Source organism: Triturus cristatus, chromosome 4_1, assembly GCF_964204655.1.
Source record: "Triturus cristatus chromosome 4_1, aTriCri1.1, whole genome shotgun sequence".
Classification (NCBI taxonomy): Eukaryota; Metazoa; Chordata; class Amphibia; order Caudata; family Salamandridae; genus Triturus; species Triturus cristatus.
Window position 1 is genome coordinate 123,035,734 of NC_140585.1, and position 21,625 is coordinate 123,057,358.

The window sequence follows — 21,625 nt, forward strand, 5'->3', positions numbered from 1 at the left end:
ATAATATGGTGATTAATCTTGCATTAGACATGCACTAACTCCTAAAAATTGTATTTCCCTTGGTTACTCATTCATGAGAAATGTATCTCCAAGATTAGGTAGGGCCTGAGTCTAGGTTAACATACAGTGATATCACTCCTATTCAAGTACTAAACATGCCAACCTGAAGTGTAAAACATCACCTAGGTGTAGTTAAGGCATCAGTTAGGAGTGAACTGAACACTCATGTTATGGGCAATTAGACTTAAAATAAAGTGTGGACAGCAGTAACGTTACTTTTGAAATGTGATGCTGAGTGAGCACACAGGGGAATTAGCTCAAATGGTAGAGCGCTCGCTTCGCATGCGAGAGGTAGCAGGATCGATGCCCGCATTCTCCATTCTAAAATTTGCATACATTTTACTTTTTACCTTGTAATTGCCATGGTTGTTGCAGAGTAAGAACAGAAAAGTCACAGATGGCTTTCAAATTTGGTGTCATTATAACAACTAAAGTGGTTTAATCAAAAGTGTTTAGGTATTCTATAGCACGTGAGAGGAATTTGATTTCTTATGCAATCTCAAAATGAAAATTTCACACCTTCCATTTTCATTTCGTCTTATTTTACTTGACATTCTTTCCTCTGAAGGATGTATAAAAGTGAAGTTCCTTGCAAAACAAGAGCAGAGGAATATCCAGAAACGGTTTTCCTTAATAAAAAATGATGAGTCTGCATACCGTATTTGAGTGGGAGCCCGGCTAGCTCAGTCGGTAGAGCATGAGACTCTTAATCTCAGGGTCGTGGGTTCGAGCCCCACGTTGGGCGAAAATGAGTATTTTTTGCTGGATGATTGCATTGGCTCTCATAATATGGTGATTAATCTTGCATTAGACATGCACTAACTCCTAAAAATTGTATCTCCCTTGGTTACTTATTCATGAGAAATGTATCTCCAAGATTAGGTAGGGCCTGAGTCTAGGTTAACATACAGTGATATCACTCCTATTCAAGTACTAAACATGCCAACCTGAAGTGTAAAACATCCCCTAGGTGTAGTTAAGGCATCAGTTAAGAGTGAACTGAACACTCATGTTATGGGCAATTAGACTTAAAATAAAGTGTGGACAGCAGTAACGTTACTTTGGAAATGTGATGCTTAGTGAGCACACAGGGGAATTAGCTCAAATGGTAGAGCGTTCGCTTAGCATGCGAGAGGTAGCGGGATCGATGCGGCATTCTCCATTCTAAAATTTGCATACATTTTACTTTTTAACTTGTAATTGCCATGGTTGTTGCAGAGTAAGAACAGAAAAGTCACAGATGGCTTTCAAATTTGGTGTCATTATAACAACTAAAGTGGTTTAATCAAAAGTGTTTAGGTATTCTATAGCACTTGAGAGGAATTTGATTTCTTATGCAATCTCAAAATGAAAATTTCACACCTTCCATTTTCATTTCGTCTTATTTTACTTGACATTCTTTCCTCTGAAGGATGTATAAAAGTGAAGTTCCTTGCAAAACAAGAGCAGAGGAATATCCAGAAACGGTTTTCCTTAATAAAAAATGATGAGTCTGCATACCATATTTGAGTGGGAGCCCGGCTAGCTCAGTCGGTAGAGCATGAGACTCTTAATCTCAGGGTCGTGGGTTCAAGCCCCACGTTGGGCGAAAACGAGTATTTTTTGCTGGATGATTGCATTGGCTCTCATAATATGGTGATTAATCTTGCATTAGACATGCACTAACTCCTAAAAATTGTATCTCCCTTGGTTACTTATTCATGAGAAATGTATCTCCAAGATTAGGTAGGGCCTGAGTCTAGGTTAACATACAGTGATATCACTTCTATTCAAGTACTAAACATGCCAACCTGAAGTGTAAAACATCCCCTAGGTGTAGTTAAGGCATCAGTTAGAAGTGAACTGAACACTCATGTTATGGGCAATTAGACTTAAAATAAAGTGTGGACAGCAGTAACGTTACTTTTGAAATGTGATGCTGAGTGAGCACACAGGGGAATTAGCTCAAATGGTAGAGCGCTCGCTTAGCATGCGAGAGGTAGCGGGATCGATGCCCGCATTCTCCATTCTAAAATTTGCATACATTTTACTTTTTAACTTGTAATTGCCATGGTTGTTGCAGAGTAAGAACAGAAAAGTCACAGATGGCTTTCAAATTTGGTGTCATTATAACAACTAAAGTGGTTTAATCAAAAGTGTTTAGGTATTCTATAGCACGTGAGAGGAATTTGATTTCTTATGCAATCTCAAAATGAAAATTTCACACCTTCCATTTTCATTTCGTCTTATTTTACTTGACATTCTTTCCTCTGAAGGATGTATAAAAGTGAAGTTCCTTGCAAAACAAGAGCAGAGGAATATCCAGAAACAGTTTTCCTTAATAAAAAATGATGAGTCTGCATACCATATTTAAGTGGGAGCCCGGCTCGCTCAGTCGGTAGAGCATGAGACTCTTAATCTCAGGGTCGTGGGTTCGAGCCCCACGTTGGGCGAAAACGAGTATTTTTTGCTGGATGATAGCATTGGCTCTCATAATATGGTGATTAATCTTGCATTAGACATGCACTAACTCCTAAAAATTGTATCTCCCTTGGTTACTCATTCATGAGAAATGTATCTCCAAGATTAGGTAGGGCCTGAGTCTAGGTTAACATACAGTGATATCACTCCTATTCAAGTACTAAACATGCCAACCTGAAGTGTAAAACATCACCTAGGTGTAGTTAAGGCATCAGTTAGGAGTGAACTGAACACTCATGTTATGGGCAATTAGACTTAAAATAAAGTGTGGACAGCAGTAACGTTACTTTTGAAATATGATGCTGAGTGAGCACACAGGGGAATTAGCTCAAATGGTAGAGCGCTCGCTTCGCATGCGAGAGGTAGCGGGATCGATGCCCGCATTCTCCATTCTAAAATTTGCATACATTTTACTTTTTAACTTGTAATTGCCATGGTTGTTGCAGAGTAAGAACAGAAAAGTCACAGATGGCTTTCAAATTTGGTGTCATTATAACAACTAAAGTGGTTTAATCAAAAGTGTTTAGGTATTCTATAGCACGTGAGAGGAATTTGATTTCTTATGCAATCTCAAAATGAAAATTTCACACCTTCCATTTTCATTTCGTCTTATTTTACTTGACATTCTTTCCTCTGAAGGATGTATAAAAGTGAAGTTCCTTGCAAAACAAGAGCAGAGGAATATCCAGAAACAGTTTTCCTTAATAAAAAATGATGAGTCTGCATACCATATTTTAGTGGGAGCCCGGCTAGCTCAGTCGGTAGAGCATGAGACTCTTAATCTCAGGGTCGTGGGTTCGAGCCGCACGTTGGGCGAAAACGAGTATTTTTTGCTGGATGATAGCATTGGCTCTCATAATATGGTAATTAATCTTGCATTAGACATGCACTAACTCCTAAAAATTGTATCTCCCTTGGTTACTCATTCATGAGAAATGTATCTCCAAGATTAGGTAGGGCCTGAGTCTAGGTTAACATACAGTGATATCACTCCTATTCAAGTACTAAACATGCCAACCTGAAGTGTAAAACATCCCCTAGGTGTAGTTAAGGCATCAGTTAGGAGTGAACTGAACACTCATGTTATGGGCAATTAGACTTAAAATAAAGTGTGGACAGCAGTAACGTTACTTTTGAAATGTGATGCTGAGTGAGCACACAGGGGAATTAGCTCAAATGGTAGAGCGCTCGCTTAGCATGCGAGAGGTAGCGGGATCGATGCCCGCATTCTCCATTCTAAAATTTGCATACATTTTACTTTTTAACTTGTAATTGCCATGGTTGTTGCAGAGTAAGAACAGAAAAGTCACAGATGGCTTTCAAATGTGGTGTCATTATAACAACTAAAGTGGTTTAATCAAAAGTGTTTAGGTATTCTATAGCACGTGAGAGGAATTTGATTTCTTATGCAATCTCAAAATGAAAATTTCACACCTTCCATTTTCATTTCGTCTTATTTTACTTGACATTCTTTCCTCTGAAGGATGTATAAAAGTGAAGTTCCTTGCAAAACAAGAGCAGAGGAATATCCAGAAACAGTTTTCCTTAATAAAAAATGATGAGTCTGCATACCATATTTAAGTGGGAGCCCGGCTAGCTCAGTCGGTAGAGCATGAGACTCTTAATCTCAGGGTCGTGGGTTCGAGCCCCACGTTGGGCGAAAACGAGTATTTTTTGCTGGATGATTGCATTGGCTCTCATAATATGGTGATTAATCTTGCATTAGACATGCACTAACTCCTAAAAATTGTATCTCCCTTGGTTACTCATTCATGAGAAATGTATCTCCAAGATTAGGTAGGGCCTGAGTCTAGGTTAACATACAGTGATATCACTCCTATTCAAGTACTAAACATGCCAACCTGAAGTGTAAAACATCCCCTAGGTGTAGTTAAGGCATCAGTTAGGAGTGAACTGAACACTCATGTTATGGGCAATTAGACTTAAAATAAAGTGTGGACAGCAGTAACGTTACTTTTGAAATGTGATGCTGAGTGAGCACACAGGGGAATTAGCTCAAATGGTAGAGCGCTCGCTTAGCATGCGAGAGGTAGCGGGATCGATGCCCGCATTCTCCATTCTAAAATTTGCATACATTTTACTTTTTAACTTGTAATTGCCATGGTTGTTGCAGAGTAAGAACAGAAAAGTCACAGATGGCTTTCAAATTTGGTGTCATTATAACAACTAAAGTGGTTAAATCAAAAGTGTTTAGGTATTCTATAGCACGTGAGAGGAATTTGATTTCTTATGCAATCTCAAAATGAAAATTTCACACCTTCCATTTTCATTTCGTCTTATTTTACTTGACATTCTTTCCTCTGAAGGATGTATAAAAGTGAAGTTCCTTGCAAAACAAGAGCAGAGGAATATCCAGAAACAGTTTTCCTTAATAAAAAATGGTGAGTCTGCATACCATATTTAAGTGGGAGCCCGGCTAGCTCAGTCGGTAGAGCATGAGACTCTTAATATCAGGGTCGTGGGTTCGAGCCCCACGTTGGGCGAAAACGAGTATTTTTTGCTGGATGATTGCATTGGCTCTCATAATATCGTGATTAATCTTGCATTAGACATGCACTAACTCCTAAAAATTGTATCTCCCTTGGTTACTCATTCATGAGAAATGTATCTCCAAGATTAGGTAGGGCCTGAGTCTAGGTTAACATACAGTGATATCACTCCTATTCAAGTACTAAACATGCCAACCTGAAGTGTAAAACATCCCCTAGGTGTAGTTAAGGCATCAGTTAGGAGTGAACTGAACACTCATGTTATGGGCAATTAGACTTAAAATAAAGTGTGGACAGCAGTAACGTTACTTTTGAAATGTGATGCTGAGTGAGCACACAGGGGAATTAGCTCAAATGGTAGAGCGCTCGCTTAGCATGCGAGAGGTAGTGGGATCGATGCCCGCATTCTCCATTCTAAAATTTGCATACATTTTACTTTTTAACTTGTAATTGCCATGGTTGTTGCAGAGTAAGAACAGAAAAGTCACAGATGGCTTTCAAATTTGGTGTCATTATAACAACTAAAGTGGTTTAATCAAAAGTGTTTAGGTATTCTATAGCACGTGAGAGGAATTTGATTTCTTATGCAATCTCAAAATGAAAATTTCACACCTTCCATTTTCATTTCGTCTTATTTTACTTGACATTCTTTCCTCTGAAGGATGTATAAAAGTGAAGTTCCTTGCAAAACAAGAGCAGAGGAATATCCAGAAACGGTTTTCCTTAATAAAAAATGATGAGTCTGCATACCATATTTAAGTGGGAGCCCGGCTAGCTCAGTCGGTAGAGCATGAGACTCCTAATCTCAGGGTCTTGGATTGAGCCCCACGTTGGGCGAAAACGAGTATTTTTTGCTGGATGATTGCATTGGCTCTCATAATATGGTGATTAATCTTGCATTAGACATGCACTAACTCCTAAAAATTGTATCTCCCTTGGTTACTCATTCATGAGAAATGTATCTCCAAGATTAGGTAGGGCCTGAGTCTAGGTTAACATACAGTGATATCACTCCTATTCAAGTACTAAACATGCCAACCTGAAGTGTAAAACATCCCCTAGGTGTAGTTAAGGCATCAGTTAGGAGTGAACTGAACACTCATGTTATGGGCAATTAGACTTAAAATAAAGTGTGGACAGCAGTAACGTTACTTTTGAAATGTGATGCTGAGTGAGCACACAGGGGAATTAGCTCAAATGGTAGAGCGCTCGCTTAGCATGCGAGAGGTAGCGGGATCGATGCCCGCATTCTCCATTTTAAAATTTGCATACATTTTACTTTTTAACTTGTAATTGCCATGGTTGTTGCAGAGTAAGAAAAGAAAAGTCACAGATGGCTTTCAAATTTGGTGTCATTATAACAACTAAAGTGGTTTAATCAAAAGTGTTTAGGTATTCTATAGCACGTGAGAGGAATTTGATTTCTTATGCAATCTCAAAATGAAAATTTCACACCTTCCATTTTCATTTCGCCTTATTTTACTTGACATTCTTTCCTCTGAAGGATGTATAAAAGTGAAGTTCCTTGCAAAACAAGAGCAGAGGAATATCCAGAAACAGTTTTCCTTAATAAAAAATGATGAGTCTGCATACCATATTTAAGTGGGAGCCCGGCTAGCTCAGTCGGTAGAGCATGAGACTCTTAATCTCAGGGTCGTGGGTTCGAGCTCCACGTTGGGCGAAAACGAGTATTTTTTGCTGGATGATAGCATTGGCTCTCATAATATGGTGATTAATCTTGCATTAGACATGCACTAACTCCTAAAAATTGTATCTCCCTTGGTTACACATTCATGAGAAATGTATCTCCAAGATTAGGTAGGGCCTGAGTCTAGGTTAACATGCAGTGATATCACTCCTATTCAAGTACTAAACATGCCAACCTGAAATGTAAAACATCCCCTAGGTGTAGTTAATGCATCAGTTAGGAGTGAACTGAACACTCATGTTATGGGCAATTAGACTTAAAATAAAGTGTGGACAGCAGTAACGTTACTTTTGAAATGTGATGCTGAGTGAGCACACAGGGGAATTAGCTCAAATGGTAGAGCGCTCGCTTAGCATGCGAGAGGTAGCGGGATCGATGCCCGCATTCTCCATTCTAAAATTTGCATACATTTTACTTTTTAACTTGTAATTGCCATGGTTGTTGCAGAGTAAGAACAGAAAAGTCACAGATGGCTTTCAAATTTGGTGTCATTATAACAACTAAAGTGGTTTAATCAAAAGTGTTTAGGTATTCTATAGCACGTGAGAGGAATTTGATTTCTTATGCAATCTCAAAATGAAAATTTCACACCTTCCATTTTCATTTCGTCTTATTTTACTTGACATTCTTTCCTCTGAAGGATGTATAAAAGTGAAGTTCCTTGCAAAACAAGAGCAGAGGAATATCCAGAAACAGTTTTCCTTAATAAAAAATGATGAGTCTGCATACCATATTTAAGTGGGAGCCCGGCTCGCTCAGTCGGTAGAGCATGAGACTCTTAATCTCAGGGTCGTGGGTTCGAGCCCCACGTTGGGCGAAAACGAGTATTTTTTGCTGGATGATAGCATTGGCTCTCATAATATGGTGATTAATCTTGCATTAGACATGCACTAACTCCTAAAAATTGTATCTCCCTTGGTTACTCATTCATGAGAAATGTATCTCCAAGATTAGGTAGGGCCTGAGTCTAGGTTAACATACAGTGATATCACTCCTATTCAAGTACTAAACATGCCAACCTGAAGTGTAAAACATCACCTAGGTGTAGTTAAGGCATCAGTTAGGAGTGAACTGAACACTCATGTTATGGGCAATTAGACTTAAAATAAAGTGTGGACAGCAGTAACGTTACTTTTGAAATGTGATGCTGAGTGAGCACACAGGGGAATTAGCTCAAATGGTAGAGCGCTCGCTTCGCATGCGAGAGGTAGCGGGATCGATGCCCGCATTCTCCATTCTAAAATTTGCATACATTTTACTTTTTAACTTGTAATTGCCATGGTTGTTGCAGAGTAAGAACAGAAAAGTCACAGATGGCTTTCAAATTTGGTGTCATTATAACAACTAAAGTGGTTTAATCAAAAGTGTTTAGGTATTCTATAGCACGTGAGAGGAATTTGATTTCTTATGCAATCTCAAAATGAAAATTTCACACCTTCCATTTTCATTTCGTCTTATTTTACTTGACATTCTTTCCTCTGAAGGATGTATAAAAGTGAAGTTCCTTGCAAAACAAGAGCAGAGGAATATCCAGAAACAGTTTTCCTTAATAAAAAATGATGAGTCTGCATACCATATTTTAGTGGGAGCCCGGCTAGCTCAGTCGGTAGAGCATGAGACTCTTAATCTCAGGGTCGTGGGTTCGAGCCGCACGTTGGGCGAAAACGAGTATTTTTTGCTGGATGATAGCATTGGCTCTCATAATATGGTAATTAATCTTGCATTAGACATGCACTAACTCCTAAAAATTGTATCTCCCTTGGTTACTCATTCATGAGAAATGTATCTCCAAGATTAGGTAGGGCCTGAGTCTAGGTTAACATACAGTGATATCACTCCTATTCAAGTACTAAACATGCCAACCTGAAGTGTAAAACATCCCCTAGGTGTAGTTAAGGCATCAGTTAGGAGTGAACTGAACACTCATGTTATGGGCAATTAGACTTAAAATAAAGTGTGGACAGCAGTAACGTTACTTTTGAAATGTGATGCTGAGTGAGCACACAGGGGAATTAGCTCAAATGGTAGAGCGCTCGCTTAGCATGCGAGAGGTAGCGGGATCGATGCCCGCATTCTCCATTCTAAAATTTGCATACATTTTACTTTTTAACTTGTAATTGCCATGGTTGTTGCAGAGTAAGAACAGAAAAGTCACAGATGGCTTTCAAATGTGGTGTCATTATAACAACTAAAGTGGTTTAATCAAAAGTGTTTAGGTATTCTATAGCACGTGAGAGGAATTTGATTTCTTATGCAATCTCAAAATGAAAATTTCACACCTTCCATTTTCATTTCGTCTTATTTTACTTGACATTCTTTCCTCTGAAGGATGTATAAAAGTGAAGTTCCTTGCAAAACAAGAGCAGAGGAATATCCAGAAACAGTTTTCCTTAATAAAAAATGATGAGTCTGCATACCATATTTAAGTGGGAGCCCGGCTAGCTCAGTCGGTAGAGCATGAGACTCTTAATCTCAGGGTCGTGGGATCGAGCCCCACGTTGGGCGAAAACGAGTATTTTTTGCTGGATGATTGCATTGGCTCTCATAATATGGTGATTAATCTTGCATTAGACATGCACTAACTCCTACAAATTGTATCTCCCTTGGTTACTCATTCATGAGAAATGTATCTCCAAGATTAGGTAGGGCCTGAGTCTAGGTTAACATACAGTGATATCACTCCTATTCAAGTACTAAACATGCCAACCTGAAGTGTAAAACATCCCCTAGGTGTAGTTAAGGCATCAGTTAGGAGTGAACTGAACACTCATGTTATGGGCAATTAGACTTAAAATAAAGTGTGGACAGCAGTAACGTTACTTTTGAAATGTGATGCTGAGTGAGCACACAGGGGAATTAGCTCAAATGGTAGAGCGCTCGCTTAGCATGCGAGAGGTAGCGGGATCGATGCCCGCATTCTCCATTCTAAAATTTGCATACATTTTACTTTTTAACTTGTAATTGCCATGGTTGTTGCAGAGTAAGAACAGAAAAGTCACAGATGGCTTTCAATTTGGTGTCATTATAACAACTAAAGTGGTTAAATCAAAAGTGTTTAGGTATTCTATAGCACGTGAGAGGAATTTGATTTCTTATGCAATCTCAAAATGAAAATTTCACACCTTCCATTTTCATTTCGTCTTATTTTACTTGACATTCTTTCCTCTGAAGGATGTATAAAAGTGAAGTTCCTTGCAAAACAAGAGCAGAGGAATATCCAGAAACAGTTTTCCTTAATAAAAAATGGTGAGTCTGCATACCATATTTAAGTGGGAGCCCGGCTAGCTCAGTCGGTAGAGCATGAGACTCTTAATATCAGGGTCGTGGGTTCGAGCCCCACGTTGGGCGAAAACGAGTATTTTTTGCTGGATGATTGCATTGGCTCTCATAATATCGTGATTAATCTTGCATTAGACATGCACTAACTCCTAAAAATTGTATCTCCCTTGGTTACTCATTCATGAGAAATGTATCTCCAAGATTAGGTAGGGCCTGAGTCTAGGTTAACATACAGTGATATCACTCCTATTCAAGTACTAAACATGCCAACCTGAAGTGTAAAACATCCCCTAGGTGTAGTTAAGGCATCAGTTAGGAGTGAACTGAACACTCATGTTATGGGCAATTAGACTTAAAATAAAGTGTGGACAGCAGTAACGTTACTTTTGAAATGTGATGCTGAGTGAGCACACAGGGGAATTAGCTCAAATGGTAGAGCGCTCGCTTAGCATGCGAGAGGTAGTGGGATCGATGCCCGCATTCTCCATTCTAAAATTTGCATATATTTTACTTTTTAACTTGTAATTGCCATGGTTGTTGCAGAGTAAGAACAGAAAAGTCACAGATGGCTTTCAAATTTGGTGTCATTATAACAACTAAAGTGGTTTAATCAAAAGTGTTTAGGTATTCTATAGCACGTGAGAGGAATTTGATTTCTTATGCAATCTCAAAATGAAAATTTCACACCTTCCATTTTCATTTCGTCTTATTTTACTTGACATTCTTTCCTCTGAAGGATGTATAAAAGTGAAGTTCCTTGCAAAACAAGAGCAGAGGAATATCCAGAAACGGTTTTCCTTAATAAAAAATGATGAGTCTGCATACCATATTTAAGTGGGAGCCCGGCTAGCTCAGTCGGTAGAGCATGAGACTCCTAATCTCAGGGTCTTGGATTGAGCCCCACGTTGGGCGAAAACGAGTATTTTTTGCTGGATGATTGCATTGGCTCTCATAATATGGTGATTAATCTTGCATTAGACATGCACTAACTCCTAAAAATTGTATCTCCCTTGGTTACTCATTCATGAGAAATGTATCTCCAAGATTAGGTAGGGCCTGAGTCTAGGTTAACATACAGTGATATCACTCCTATTCAAGTACTAAACATGCCAACCTGAAGTGTAAAACATCCCCTAGGTGTAGTTAAGGCATCAGTTAGGAGTGAACTGAACACTCATGTTATGGGCAATTAGACTTAAAATAAAGTGTGGACAGCAGTAACGTTACTTTTGAAATGTGATGCTGAGTGAGCACACAGGGGAATTAGCTCAAATGGTAGAGCGCTCGCTTAGCATGCGAGAGGTAGCGGGATCGATGCCCGCATTCTCCATTTTAAAATTTGCATACATTTTACTTTTTAACTTGTAATTGCCATGGTTGTTGCAGAGTAAGAAAAGAAAAGTCACAGATGGCTTTCAAATTTGGTGTCATTATAACAACTAAAGTGGTTTAATCAAAAGTGTTTAGGTATTCTATAGCACGTGAGAGGAATTTGATTTCTTATGCAATCTCAAAATGAAAATTTCACACCTTCCATTTTCATTTCGTCTTATTTTACTTGACATTCTTTCCTCTGAAGGATGTATAAAAGTGAAGTTCCTTGCAAAACAAGAGCAGAGGAATATCCAGAAACAGTTTTCCTTAATAAAAAATGATGAGTCTGCATACCATATTTAAGTGGGAGCCCGGCTAGCTCAGTCGGTAGAGCATGAGACTCTTAATCTCAGGGTCGTGGGTTCGAGCTCCACGTTGGGCGAAAACGAGTATTTTTTGCTGGATGATAGCATTGGCTCTCATAATATGGTGATTAATCTTGCATTAGACATGCACTAACTCCTAAAAATTGTATCTCCCTTGGTTACACATTCATGAGAAATGTATCTCCAAGATTAGGTAGGGCCTGAGTCTAGGTTAACATGCAGTGATATCACTCCTATTCAAGTACTAAACATGCCAACCTGAAATGTAAAACATCCCCTAGGTGTAGTTAATGCATCAGTTAGGAGTGAACTGAACACTCATGTTATGGGCAATTAGACTTAAAATAAAGTGTGGACAGCAGTAACGTTACTTTTGAAATGTGATGCTGAGTGAGCACACAGGGGAATTAGCTCAAATGGTAGAGCGCTCGCTTAGCATGCGAGAGGTAGCGGGATCGATGCCCGCATTCTCCATTCTAAAATTTGCATACATTTTACTTTTTAACTTGTAATTGCCATGGTTGTTGCAGAGTAAGAACAGAAAAGTCACAGATGGCTTTCAAATTTGGTGTCATTATAACAACTAAAGTGGTTTAATCAAAAGTGTTTAGGTATTCTATAGCACGTGAGAGGAATTTGATTTCTTATGCAATCTCAAAATGAAAATTTCACACCTTCCATTTTCATTTCGTCTTATTTTACTTGACATTCTTTCCTCTGAAGGATGTATAAAAGTGAAGTTCCTTGCAAAACAAGAGCAGAGGAATATCCAGAAACAGTTTTCCTTAATAAAAAATGATGAGTCTGCATACCATATTTAAGTGGGAGCCCGGCTAGCTCAGTCGGTAGAGCATGAGACTCTTAATCTCATGGTCGTGGGTTCGAGCCCCACGTTGGGCGAAAACGAGTATTTTTTGCTGGATGATAGCATTGGCTCTCATAATATGGTGATTAATCTTGCATTAGACATGCACTAACTCCTAAAAATTGTATCTCCCTTGGTTACTCATTCATGAGAAATGTATCTCCAAGATTAGGTAGGGCCTGAGTCTAGGTTAACATACAGTGATATCACTCCTATTCAAGTACTAAACATGCCAACCTGAAGTGTAAAACATCCCCTAGGTGTAGTTAAGGCATCAGTTAGGAGTGAACTGAACACTCATGTTATGGGCAATTAGACTTAAAATAAAGTGTGGACAGCAGTAACGTTACTTTTGAAATGTGATGCTGAGTGAGCACACAGGGGAATTAGCTCAAATGGTAGAGCGCTCGCTTAGCATGCGAGAGGTAGCGGGATCGATGCCCGCATTCTCCATTTTAAAATTTGCATACATTTTACTTTTTAACTTGTAATTGCCATGGTTGTTGCAGAGTAAGAACAGAAAAGTCACAGATGGCTTTCAAATTTGGTGTCATTATAACAACTAAAGTGGTTTAATCAAAAGTGTTTAGGTATTCTATAGCACGTGAGAGGAATTTGATTTCTTATGCAATCTCAAAATGAAAATTTCACACCTTCCATTTTCATTTCGTCTTATTTTACTTGACATTCTTTCCTCTGAAGGATGTATAAAAGTGAAGTTCCTTGCAAAACAAGAGCAGAGGAATATCCAGAAACAGTTTTCCTTAATAAAAAATGATGAGTCTGCATACCATATTTAAGTGGGAGCCCGGCTAGCTCAGTCGGTAGAGCATGAGACTCTTAATCTCAGGGTCGTGGGTTCGAGCCCCACGTTGGGCGAAAATGAGTATTTTTTGCTGGATGATTGCATTGGCTCTCATAATATGGTGATTAATCTTGCATTAGACATGCACTAACTCCTAAAAATTGTATCTCCCTTGGTTACTCATTCATGAGAAATGTATCTCCAAGATTAGGTAGGGCCTGAGTCTAGGTTAACATACAGTGATATCACTCCTATTCAAGTACTAAACATGCCAACCTGAAGTGTAAAACATCCCCTAGGTGTAGTTAAGGCATCAGTTAGGAGTGAACTGAACACTCATGTTATGGGCAATTAGACTTAAAATAAAGTGTGGACAGCAGTAACGTTACTTTTGAAATGTGATGCTGAGTGAGCACACAGGGGAATTAGCTCAAATGGTAGAGCGCTCGCTTAGCATGCGAGAGGTAGCGGGATCGATGCCCGCATTCTCCATTCTAAAATTTGCATACATTTTACTTTTTAACTTGTAATTGCCATGGTTGTTGCAGAGTAAGAACAGAAAAGTCACAGATGGCTTTCAAATTTGGTGTCATTATAACAACTAAAGTGGTTAAATCAAAAGTGTTTAGGTATTCTATAGCACGTGAGAGGAATTTGATTTCTTATGCAATCTCAAAATGAAAATTTCACACCTTCCATTTTCATTTCGTCTTATTTTACTTGACATTCTTTCCTCTGAAGGATGTATAAAAGTGAAGTTCCTTGCAAAACAAGAGCAGAGGAATATCCAGAAACAGTTTTCCTTAATAAAAAATGGTGAGTCTGCATACCATATTTAAGTGGGAGCCCGGCTAGCTCAGTCGGTAGAGCATGAGACTCTTAATATCAGGGTCGTGGGGTCGAGCCCCACGTTGGGCGAAAACAAGTATTTTTTGCTGGATGATTGCATTGGCTCTCATAATATGGTGATTAATCTTGCATTAGACATGCACTAACTCCTAAAAATTGTATCTCCCTTGGTTACTCATTCATGAAAAATGTATCTCCAAGATTAGGTAGGGCCTGAGTCTAGGTTAACATACAGTGATATCACTCCTATTCAAGTACTAAACATGCCAACCTGAAGTGTAAAACATCCCCTAGGTGTAGTTAAGGCATCAGTTAGGAGTGAACTGAACACTCATGTTATGGGCAATTAGACTTAAAATAAAGTGTGGACAGCAGTAACGTTACTTTTGAAATGTGATGCTGAGTGAGCACACAGGGGAATTAGCTCAAATGGTAGAGCGCTCGCTTAGCATGCGAGAGGTAGCGGGATCGATGCCCGCATTCTCCATTCTAAAATTTGCATACATTTTACTTTTTAACTTGTAATTGCCATGGTTGTTGCAGAGTAAGAACAGAAAAGTCACAGATGGCTTTCAAATTTGGTGTCATTATAACAACTAAAGTGGTTTAATCAAAAGTGTTTAGGTATTCTATAGCACGTGAGAGGAATTTGATTTCTTATGCAATCTCAAAATGAAAATTTCACACCTTCCATTTTCATTTCGTCTTATTTTACTTGACATTCTTTCCTCTGAAGGATGTATAAAAGTGAAGTTCCTTGCAAAGCAAGAGCAGAGGAATATCCAGAAACAGTTTTCCTTAATAAAAAATGATGAGTCTGCATACCATATTTAAGTGGGAGCCCGGCTAGCTCAGTCGGTAGAGCATGAGACTCTTAATCTCAGGGTCGTGGGTTCGAGCCCCACGTTGGGCGAAAACCAGCATTTTTTGCTGGATGATAGCATTGGCTCTCATAATATGGTGATTAATCTTGCATTAGACATGCACTAACTCCTAAAAATTGTATCTCCCTTGGTTACTCATTCATGAGAAATGTATCTCCAAGATTAGGTAGGGCCTGAGTCTAGGTTAACATACAGTGATATCACTCCTATTCAAGTACTAAACATGCCAACCTGAAGTGTAAAACATCCCCTAGGTGTAGTTAAGGCATCAGTTAGGAGTGAACTGAACACTCATGTTATGGGCAATTAGACTTAAAATAAAGTGTGGACAGCAGTAACGTTACTTTTGAAATGTGATGCTGAGTGAGCACACAGGGGAATTAGCTCAAATGGTAGAGCACTCGCTTAGCATGCGAGAGGTAGCGGGATCGATGCCCACATTCTCTATTCTAAAATTTGCATACATTTTACTTTTTAACTTGTAATTGCCATGGTTGTTGCAGAGTAAGAACAGAAAAGTCACAGATGGCTTTCAAATTTGGTGTCATTATAACAACTAAAGTGGTTTAATCAAAAGTGTTTAGGTATTCTATAGCACGTGAGAGGAATTTGATTTCTTATGCAATCTCAAAATGAAAATTTCACACCTTCCATTTTCATTTCGTCTTATTTTACTTGACATTCTTTCCTCTGAAGGATGTATAAAAGTGAAGTTCCTTGCAAAACAAGAGCAGAGGAATATCCAGAAACGGTTTTCCTTAATAAAAAATGATGAGTCTGCATACCATATTTAAGTGGGAGCCCGGCTAGCTCAGTCGGTAGAGCATGAGACTCTTAATATCAGGGTCGTGGGTTCGAGCCCCACGTTGGGCGAAAACGAGTATTTTTTGCTGGATGATAGCATTGGCTCTCATAATATGGTGATTAATCTTGCATTAGACATGCACTAACTCCTAAAAATTGTATCTCCCTTGGTTACTCATTCATGAGAAATGTATCTCCAAGATTAGGTAGGGCCTGAGTCTAGGTTAACATACAGTGATATCACTCCTATTCAAGTACTAAACATGCCAACCTGAAGTGTAAAACATCCCCTAGGTGTAGTTAAGGCATCAGTTAGGAGTGAACTGAACACTCATGTTATGGGCAATTAGACTTAAAATACAGTGTGGACAGCAGTAACGTTACTTTTGAAATGTGATGCTGAGTGAGCACACAGGGGAATTAGCTCAAATGGTAGAGCGCTCGCTTAGCATACGAGAGGTAGCGGGATCGATGCCCGCATTCTCCATTCTAAAATTTGCATACATTTTACTTTTTAACTTGTAATTGCCATGGTTGTTGCAGAGTAAGAACAGAAAAGTCACAGATGGCTTTCAAATTTGGTGTCATTATAACAACTAAAGTGGTTTAATCAAAAGTGTTTAGGTATTCTATAGCACGTGAGAGGAATTTGATTTCTTATGCAATCTCAAAATGAAAATTTCACACCTTCCATTTTCATTTCGTCTTATTTTACTTGACATTCTTTCCTCTGAAGGATGTATAAAAGTGAAGTTCCTTGCAAAACAAGAGCAGAGGAATATCCAGAAACGGTTTTCCTTAATAAAAAATGATGAGTCTGCATACCATATTTAAGTGGGAGCCCGGCTAGCTCAGTCGGTAGAGCATGAGACTCTTAATATCAGGGTCGTGGGTTCGAGCCCCACGTTGGGCGAAAACGAGTATTTTTTGCTGGATGATTGCATTGGCTCTCATAATATGGTGATTAATCTTGCATTAGACATGCACTAACTCCTAAAAATTGTATCTCCCTTGGTTACTCATTCATGAGAAATGTATCTCCAAGATTAGGTAGGGCCTGAGTCTAGGTTAACATACAGTGATATCACTCCTATTCAAGTACTAAACATGCCAACCTGAAGTGTAAAACATCCCCTAGGTGTAGTTAAGGCATCAGTTAGGAGTGAACTGAACACTCATGTTATGGGCAATTAGACTTAAAATAAAGTGTGGACAGCAGTAACGTTACTTTTGAAATGTGATGCTGAGTGAGCACACAGGGGAATTAGCTCAAATGGTAGAGCGCTCGCTTAGCATGCGAGATGTAGCGGGATCGATGCCCGCATTCTCCATTCTAAAATTTGCATACATTTTACTTTTTAACTTGTAATTGCCATGGTTGTTGCAGAGTAAGAACAGAAAAGTCACAGATGGCTTTCAAATTTGCGGTCATTATAACAACTAAAGTGGTTTAATCAAAAGTGTTTAGGTATTCTATAGCATGTGAGAGGAATTTGATTTCTTATGCAATCTCAAAATGAAAATTTCACACCTTCCATTTTCATTTCGTCTTATTTTACTTGACATTCTTTCCTCTGAAGGATGTATAAAAGTGAAGTTCCTTGCAAAACAAGAGCAGAGGAATATCCAGAAACAGTTTTCCTTAATAAAAAATGATGAGTCTGCATACCATAACTCTTAATCTCAGGGTCGTGGGTTCGAGCCCCACGTTGGGCGAAAACGAGTATTTTTTGCTGGATGATAGCATTGGCTCTCATAATATGGTGATTAATCTTGCATTAGACATGCACTAACTCCTAAAAATTGTATCTCCCTTGGTTACTCATTCATGAGAAATGTATCTCCAAGATTAGGTAGGGCCTGAGTCTAGGTTAACATACAGTGATATCACTCCTATTCAAGTACTAAACATGCCAACCTGAAGTGTAAAACATCCCCTAGGTGTAGTTAAGGCATCAGTTAGGAGTGAACTGAACACTCATGTTATGGGCAATTAGACTTAAAATACAGTGTGGACAGCAGTAACGTTACTTTTGAAATGTGATGCTGAGTGAGCACACAGGGGAATTAGCTCAAATGGTAGAGCGCTCGCTTAGCATACGAGAGGTAGCGGGATCGATGCCCGCATTCTCCATTCTAAAATTTGCATACATTTTACTTTTTAACTTGTAATTGCCATGGTTGTTGCAGAGTAAGAACAGAAAAGTCACAGATGGCTTTCAAATTTGGTGTCATTATAACAACTAAAGTGGTTTAATCAAAAGTGTTTAGGTATTCTATAGCACGTGAGAGGAATTTGATTTCTTATGCAATCTCAAAATGAAAATTTCACACCTTCCATTTTCATTTCGTCTTATTTTACTTGACATTCTTTCCTCTGAAGGATGTATGAAAGTGAAGTTCCTTGCAAAACAAGAGCAGAGGAATATCCAGAAACGGTTTTCCTTAATAAAAAATGATGAGTCTGCATACCATATTTAAGTGGGAGCCCGGCTAGCTCAGTCGGTAGAGCATGAGACTCTTAATATCAGGGTCGTGGGTTCGAGCCCCACGTTGGGCGAAAACGAGTATTTTTTGCTGGATGATTGCATTGGCTCTCATAATATGGTGATTAATCTTGCATTAGACATGCACTAACTCCTAAAAATTGTATCTCCCTTGGTTACTCATTCATGAGAAATGTATCTCCAAGATTAGGTAGGGCCTGAGTCTAGGTTAACATACAGTGATATCACTCCTATTCAAGTACTAAACATGCCAACCTGAAGTGTAAAACATCCCCTAGGTGTAGTTAAGGCATCAGTTAGGAGTGAACTGAACACTCATGTTATGGGCAATTAGACTTAAAATAAAGTGTGGACAGCAGTAACGTTACTTTTGAAATGTGATGCTGAGTGAGCACACAGGGGAATTAGCTCAAATGGTAGAGCGCTCGCTTAGCATGCGAGAGGTAGCGGGATCGATGCCCGCATTCTCCATTCTAAAATTTGCATACATTTTACTTTTTAACTTGTAATTGCCATGGTTGTTGCAGAGTAAGAACAGAAAAGTCACAGATGGCTTTCAAATTTGGTGTCATTATGTCAGGATTACAAACAAGAAGCCCAAGTCAAGACTCTCTGTGAGCGTTTTAGCTTTAAGGCGTAAGCTGAGACACCGAACCGAGAAAAGGGTCACAGGCAGTTTCCAAGATGGCGGTCCAATTAACCGCGGTAGGAAACTACGTGGCGCGTTCTAGTTCTGCGGTGCAATCATTGTCGAGCAGGTGTCAAGCGCGAACTGAGGCGCACTTCACCTGAACCGTGAGGAGGACAGTACGCACTAGAAAATTCCTCAGCAAATTTGAACTTCGAAGGCCAACGCAGTTTCAGAGATACTTCGGCTTCTAGCAGAGAAGCTTCAGACTACAGTAAGACTGTTCCGAATTAATTCTCCAGCAATGTACTAGCGAGCGCTCAGGCGAAATTTTCAAGAAGACGCTTGAGTCTAATTGTCTGCTATTACCATTTTAAGGAAGTACAATTATCCTAAGTGTGAAGAGACCAGAGTATAGGGCAAGAGCAATACCAGTCAGAAGGAGTACACGCTAACAAATTAGGTCGGCTAGCACAAATCACTAGCGGATAGCCAACCAGTAAAGAGAAGGTGATGCTAAGTCAGGACAACACTAATAAGAAGATTTCAACAACCTAAAGAAAAGACAAATCATTAATAAGACCAACTTGACCTAGGAGGTGAGGAATAGAGCAGGTAGTATACACTTATCCAGAAGACTAGAGGCAATAGTTTGAGAATAGTATTAACCCCAATATGTCGTTACAGAGAAACCAGGGTCAAGAATCACACAACCAAAAATAAGAAGAGGAGCAAGTTCACACCACATCAGGGTAGGTAGAGTTACAGAGGGGGAGTTGTGGGAGGGGTTAGGAGGAGTTCCAGCAGTAAAGTAATTAACGCATTTTTTACAGCAATATCTATTACAAGAAAGAACCAACAGCAGACGCCTGACGCTGAAGCAAGAAGCAGACGGTGTGAGCAGTCTCTTCTCTGTCCAATTCCCCTTTCCCCCTCTGGGGTTTCAGCATTGCGCGACTAACTAAAAGGCGCTTGTGGGAACACCTAGAAGGGGCATTGGGAGCTAACGTCCTTCTGCTCCCGTGCAAGTGGAACACAGCCTCTGACAGAGTGAAGTGCCCACGTTTTTAATCGCACCTGAGCAGAATGGCTGAGGGACTTGACCTCAAAAAGTTGGGGGAGGTTTTAGAAGGAATTCAGAGGGAGTTAATATCAGTGAGAGAGGAGAACAGTGAGCTTAGAAAGGAAACCGTAGACTTGACTTTTAAAATGAATAATTTCCTGTCAGCTCCTAGTGTAAAATTTCCCACTTCTCAAGAAGGAAACTCGAGTGATGCTTCAACCTCTCAGCCTAAAATTACAACTCAAGTAATTCATTCTTTATCACCTGTAATTCCCTTAGCCCCCCCAGAACGTTTTAATGGGGATCCCCAGAAAGCTCAAGTTTTCTTGACTCAGTGTACCCTTCATTTTATGTGCCGCCCCGCACTTTTCCCGGATGCGCAGTCTCAAGTGGCATTTATACTTTCGTACTTAAGTGGAGATGCAGCTTCGTGGTCAATGCCCATGGTGTCCAGAAATGACTCCATTTTGTATAACCTAGATGAATTCAAAAAAGAGTTCCTGAGAATATTTGACAGACGAAAGGCCACGCAGGCAACAGATAACGAGTTGCTGGAAATGAAGCAGGGAAACCGCGACCTAATTTCTTATTTGGCGCAGTTCAATAAGCTGGTGGTGGAGACGGAGTGGCCAGAAAACAAGAGGGCGGCAGTGTTCTACCGAGGCTTAAAAGATGAGTTAAAAGACGCTTTGGCTCAAGTACCAAATAGACCTTCGGAAATTTCGGCACTCATAGATTTAGTACTAGAAATAGACTTTCGTCAAAATGAGAGGAGAGGTGAGAAAAGGAAGGAGTTTCGCTCCAGTGTTCCAAGATTCGACCGAGTCAAAATAGAAGGTGGGAAGGAAGCGGATTCGGGTCGGGGAGGAGAACCAATGCAAATTGGAACTATTCGAGGTCCCCTCACAAAAGAGGAAAAGGAACGAAGAAGAAATAATAAACTGTGTCTCTATTGTGGAGGCAGCGGTCACTTTGTTCGAAACTGTCTTAAGAAACCTAAGCAATCACCGGCGGAAAACGCCTTGCACCACCAGTAAATGGAGTTGGACGGGTGGTTGCGAGTGAAGAAACAACTCCAGAGGCACATACTTTGGCCAATACCTTACAGTCTGCATCCCCACATTTAATTATTATGATGACCATGCGATTCCAAGAGAAGACCTTAACTCAAGTAGCCGTGATGTTGGACTCAGGAGCTACTGGCAATTTTTGCGATTTGAAGTTTGCTGAAGGAATCGGGTTGAGAGCCATCAGGAAGGAGCGCAGTGAAGCAGTTCGCGCAGTAGATGGTACCAACCTTTCATCTGGCCCCATAGTGAGTCATACAGAACCTGTAGAATTGGAGTCAGACGAAGGACACCTGGAAACATTGCAGTTTAATTTGATTGATGCTCCACAGTTTCAGTTAATCTTAGGCTTGCCATGGCTCACCGAGCATAATCCGGCAATAGATTGGGGGGCCCGAACCGTAGTACTAAGATCAAAATATTGTGAGGAGAATTG

At 39.6% G+C, this 21,625-nt stretch overlaps 18 non-coding genes across 18 annotated transcripts; all 18 read left to right on the top strand.

Moving 5' to 3' along the window:
* The first annotated feature begins 732 nt into the window (after positions 1-732).
* On the top strand, positions 733-805 carry TRNAK-CUU (transfer RNA lysine (anticodon CUU)). Its single transcript has one exon. It is a non-coding gene; the product is annotated as a tRNA-Lys (tRNA).
* A 1,188-nt stretch (positions 806-1,993) lies between these two features.
* Positions 1,994-2,066, top strand: TRNAA-AGC (transfer RNA alanine (anticodon AGC)). Its single transcript has one exon. It is a non-coding gene; the product is annotated as a tRNA-Ala (tRNA).
* A 1,615-nt stretch (positions 2,067-3,681) lies between these two features.
* On the top strand, positions 3,682-3,754 carry TRNAA-AGC (transfer RNA alanine (anticodon AGC)). The gene has a single exon. It is a non-coding gene; the product is annotated as a tRNA-Ala (tRNA).
* A 353-nt stretch (positions 3,755-4,107) lies between these two features.
* TRNAK-CUU (transfer RNA lysine (anticodon CUU)) lies at positions 4,108-4,180 on the top strand. Its single transcript has one exon. It is a non-coding gene; the product is annotated as a tRNA-Lys (tRNA).
* Positions 4,181-4,525: 345 nt separating this feature from the next.
* On the top strand, positions 4,526-4,598 carry TRNAA-AGC (transfer RNA alanine (anticodon AGC)). Its single transcript has one exon. It is a non-coding gene; the product is annotated as a tRNA-Ala (tRNA).
* A 1,614-nt stretch (positions 4,599-6,212) lies between these two features.
* On the top strand, positions 6,213-6,285 carry TRNAA-AGC (transfer RNA alanine (anticodon AGC)). The gene has a single exon. It is a non-coding gene; the product is annotated as a tRNA-Ala (tRNA).
* Positions 6,286-7,056: 771 nt separating this feature from the next.
* TRNAA-AGC (transfer RNA alanine (anticodon AGC)) lies at positions 7,057-7,129 on the top strand. The gene has a single exon. It is a non-coding gene; the product is annotated as a tRNA-Ala (tRNA).
* Positions 7,130-8,744: 1,615 nt separating this feature from the next.
* TRNAA-AGC (transfer RNA alanine (anticodon AGC)) lies at positions 8,745-8,817 on the top strand. Its single transcript has one exon. It is a non-coding gene; the product is annotated as a tRNA-Ala (tRNA).
* A 771-nt stretch (positions 8,818-9,588) lies between these two features.
* Positions 9,589-9,661, top strand: TRNAA-AGC (transfer RNA alanine (anticodon AGC)). The gene has a single exon. It is a non-coding gene; the product is annotated as a tRNA-Ala (tRNA).
* A 1,613-nt stretch (positions 9,662-11,274) lies between these two features.
* TRNAA-AGC (transfer RNA alanine (anticodon AGC)) lies at positions 11,275-11,347 on the top strand. Its single transcript has one exon. It is a non-coding gene; the product is annotated as a tRNA-Ala (tRNA).
* A 771-nt stretch (positions 11,348-12,118) lies between these two features.
* Positions 12,119-12,191, top strand: TRNAA-AGC (transfer RNA alanine (anticodon AGC)). Its single transcript has one exon. It is a non-coding gene; the product is annotated as a tRNA-Ala (tRNA).
* Positions 12,192-12,544: 353 nt separating this feature from the next.
* On the top strand, positions 12,545-12,617 carry TRNAK-CUU (transfer RNA lysine (anticodon CUU)). Its single transcript has one exon. It is a non-coding gene; the product is annotated as a tRNA-Lys (tRNA).
* A 345-nt stretch (positions 12,618-12,962) lies between these two features.
* Positions 12,963-13,035, top strand: TRNAA-AGC (transfer RNA alanine (anticodon AGC)). The gene has a single exon. It is a non-coding gene; the product is annotated as a tRNA-Ala (tRNA).
* Positions 13,036-13,388: 353 nt separating this feature from the next.
* Positions 13,389-13,461, top strand: TRNAK-CUU (transfer RNA lysine (anticodon CUU)). Its single transcript has one exon. It is a non-coding gene; the product is annotated as a tRNA-Lys (tRNA).
* Positions 13,462-13,806: 345 nt separating this feature from the next.
* Positions 13,807-13,879, top strand: TRNAA-AGC (transfer RNA alanine (anticodon AGC)). Its single transcript has one exon. It is a non-coding gene; the product is annotated as a tRNA-Ala (tRNA).
* Positions 13,880-14,650: 771 nt separating this feature from the next.
* On the top strand, positions 14,651-14,723 carry TRNAA-AGC (transfer RNA alanine (anticodon AGC)). Its single transcript has one exon. It is a non-coding gene; the product is annotated as a tRNA-Ala (tRNA).
* A 353-nt stretch (positions 14,724-15,076) lies between these two features.
* Positions 15,077-15,149, top strand: TRNAK-CUU (transfer RNA lysine (anticodon CUU)). The gene has a single exon. It is a non-coding gene; the product is annotated as a tRNA-Lys (tRNA).
* Positions 15,150-18,829: 3,680 nt separating this feature from the next.
* TRNAA-AGC (transfer RNA alanine (anticodon AGC)) lies at positions 18,830-18,902 on the top strand. The gene has a single exon. It is a non-coding gene; the product is annotated as a tRNA-Ala (tRNA).
* Positions 18,903-21,625: the final 2,723 nt, after the last annotated feature.